The sequence below is a fragment of the Canis lupus genome, chromosome 26 (genome assembly GCF_011100685.1).
Source record: "Canis lupus familiaris isolate Mischka breed German Shepherd chromosome 26, alternate assembly UU_Cfam_GSD_1.0, whole genome shotgun sequence".
NCBI lineage: Eukaryota > Metazoa > Chordata > Mammalia > Carnivora > Canidae > Canis > Canis lupus.
This window is the reverse complement of record NC_049247.1, coordinates 39,010,042-39,013,520: the sequence shown is the minus strand read 5'-3', so window position 1 is coordinate 39,013,520 and position 3,479 is coordinate 39,010,042.

The following is a 3,479-nucleotide window of genomic DNA, read 5'->3' as shown; positions in this document are numbered from 1 at the left end:
TACGGAGGAGAGCTTTCTTGCCGCACGAGGTGGGGGGGCTCTGCTGGTCCAGGAGGACCCTCCACCCAGACGCGGCTCCATCCCTCTGTGGTCTGGAGACTAAGACCCTAAGGCGACGGCTGACCCCACATCCCACCCCTGCCCCGGGTTCTGAGGGACGAGCTCTCCCTTTTTGGGGTCTGAGAGGCTCCCCGGCGGTGGCCACTTTGCAGAAAGGAGGCGTAAAGGGCCTGGGGGGTGCGGGAGCTGCTGGCCTCCCCGCGGTGGTCGGGGCCAGACAACTGACGGAAATTCCTGGGCAGCCGCTGCCGGGATTTAGCGGAGCCTCATTCCAGGGGATGAAGCGGGAAAGGCCGCTCTGCGCCTCCGGAGCTGCCTTCCCTTATAAAGCAAGGCTCTCCCCACTGGTATTTCCACTACTTGGGGAGGAGGGGCTGCCTGCACCGTCTGTCTGAAGAAGCCTGGGTTTTCTGTTCGTCTCGCCCAAAAAAGCACTCGGTGGACACATGTGTGTGTGCGGCGCAGACGTTGCCCGCATTCCTCCAGGCCCGCGGCCCCCCGCACCCGCCGTGGGGGTTTCTGGGTGAAGTTGTCGTCCTTGTCGTGGATTCAGGAGAACAAACAGGCTTTGGATTGTTGTGAGCCTGGAGCCTAAGGCGACCCAAGACTCTGGGCAGACGAGTGGCGAGGGCGGGTGAGGCGCACGGACGGTGGGCCCCGTGGTCATTTGCATTCGGGGTAAAATAGGAACCTGCAGCATGAGGATCATCCCGACAAAACCTTGAGATGTCTCATTTTAAAAACTCCAAATTACACATATTCCGGGGAGTTTCCCAAAGCGGAGGGAGGGGAGAGGAGACCCTTGTCAACCATCTTCCTATTTTGTGACAATTAAAACGTGTGCAGGGGACGCCCGGGGGGCTCAGCAGTGGAGCGTCTGCCTTCAGCCCAGGGCGTGACCCCGGGGTCCTGGAATCGAGTCCTGCGTCAGGCTCCCTGCATGGAGCCTGCTTCTCCCTCTGCCCGAGTCGCTGCCTCTCTGTGTGTCTCTCATGAATAAACACATAAAATGTTTTTAAAAATTAAGAACCAGGAAATAAATAAATAAAACGAGTGCAGGCGCGTGGACGCCCAGGCCTCTGGGCGGGCTGAGGCGACGCTCGCAGGTTCCGTCGGCCTTTGGGGGACGTGACCCAAAGGGAGGAGCGCGTGAAACAGCGTCCCCAGCCCTGGAGCTCAGGAGTGTGGCCCTGCGCGTGGGGGGGACGTGGAGCACGGAGCACGCGGCGGCTGCAGCTGGGTCCCTGTGGGGTCACGCACGGCGGGGACAGACGTCACCGTCCCGTTCCTCCCGGAGGCCCCGCAGGCAGAGGCGCGTCGTTCCCCGTGTGCAGAAGCCTCAGGAGAAGCTGGAAAACTGGGGCTGGGGCACGAGCCAAGGGTGCAGCCGGGGCCTGCTCCTCCGCGGTGCAGGGGGTGAGCGCCTGGGCCGTGCCACCTTCCCCCAGGTCCGGCCTTTAAAGGAGCGGGAGCTGCTCCTTGTGAAATTACCCTATAGGGTCTCAGTTTGGGTGGAAAAGGAAGTGAATGCCTGGAATTCCAAGGCACAGCACTTGGAATTCCTGCAGCACCGAGGAACTGAGGAACCGTCCCAGGGTCCCTCCTGTTCATGCTCTTTTCTAGGAGCTGAAGTGCGTCTGACGCTAAGCAGAGCCCTGTGCACCCCCTGCACCCCCGGGGCCGCGGTGCTCCCTGTGGAGCCTTCAAGTGGAAGCTCCCAGGCCCCACGTCCCTTCGGACGGTCATCGCGGAGCATCTCCGCTGCCTGAGTGGCTTCTGACCCGAGTGACAGCCGGGCTGTGCCCTGGGCCGCCCTGCAGGCTCCAGACCCCTGGACGGTCCTCGTGTCGCATGCGGGGTGCGCTCGGGGCCCCGCAGGGTGGCCGATGCAGGATGGACCCCCCAGAGGCAGCGGGTGCTCCATGTCTGAGCCTTCAGCGACTTAGGGCCAGGCTGAGTGACAGGACGTTGAAACATGCAGGGCCACAAGCTCTACTCACGGGCGGGCCATCTGCTCAAAGCCGCCCCCGCCGCCCCCCGGGTGTCCCCGTGCCCTCCAGGGCGGTGCCGGCCCCTGAGCCCTGAGACGTGCCGACGAGCCCCGGAGGACCGGCCTCCCTGCTTCTGCAGGCCTCTGACAGCTGGGCGGCCGCGACACCCCGGCCCGGCCCCACGCAGGACACCGGGCTCGGGTCTCAAGGGATCCGACGCCCGGGTCTGTGCCGGAGGCCGCGCCTCGGGACAGTGGACGTGAGGCTGAAAGTCGGGCAGGGAGCTCAGAGCCGGGCCGCAGCACGATGCACCAGCCCTCGGTGAGCTGCTAATCGGCCAGCACCAGCGGCGACCCCGAGGTGCCACCGAGGAGCAGCCGTTCCGCGGGTGGGGGTGTCCCGCCGGCCATGGGGAGAAGCCGGGCGGCCTCGCTCGCTGCCCTGACCCGGCCCCGCTCCGGTCCAGTCTCCCGCAGTCCCGTCCCGCCCTCGTGGGCCGCCTCTGTCCCGACGTGGCCGGGGGTGCGGATCCGAGGCATTCTCCGTGCAGACGGCCGTCCGCCGGACTGATGCCCTGTTACCCCGTTCCCTTAGAGGATGTCAAGTGATTTTTTAAATTTTATTTATTTATTTGAGAGAGAGAGAGAGCAGGGATCTTAAGCAGCTGCACGCCGAGCTGGGAGCCTGACACTGGGCTCGAACTCACGACCCCAAGATCACAACCTGAGCCGAACCCAAAAGTCAGAGGCTCAGCGGACGGAGCCACCCGGGCGCCTCGCACGTAAAGCCGCTTTTTAGGACTAAGTCTTGGTGGCACCTACACTCCCACTCCCCTCACTCATTCTAGAATTAATGATCCAATGAAACACTGTCAGGCTCCCGGGAGCCCTGGAGCTGCGATGGGATTGGTTATGATTGTCTGTGCCTCAGTTTACCACTGAAGGCCCACAGGAGGATACATTTGGCCCCCTTTGCTTTTTTTTTTCTTTTAAAGTGAATCAGAAAAAGGAAAATAAATAAATAAAGTGAATTAGTTGCCTACATTGAAAAACAAGGGAGTCGCACATGAAACTTGCCATTTCGGCCTCGTCTTATATAGCGGGAGACCCCGCAAGCCTGACCGAGCACATGGGGCAGCTGACCCCCGCCGGCCGCCTGGGGCCCCAGGGCATCGCCATCTGCAGGTACCTCTGCCTCTGGAGGGATCTGGGTTTGCAGGACTTGCCCTAAGTTCTGAGCCCCGGACCGATGAGGGGCACCTGGCACCCATGCTGACGCCGGGACGCGTGAGTCACCGGGTCCCTTACGCGGCAGGAGCAGCCTCGTGGATGGTATTTTCTGGAGCACCGTCAGCAAACCCCAGGCTTCTTGTGGTTTTCACCCAATGGGGACGCCCGGTTCCTTCTCGTTGAGACTCAGCAAACGGAA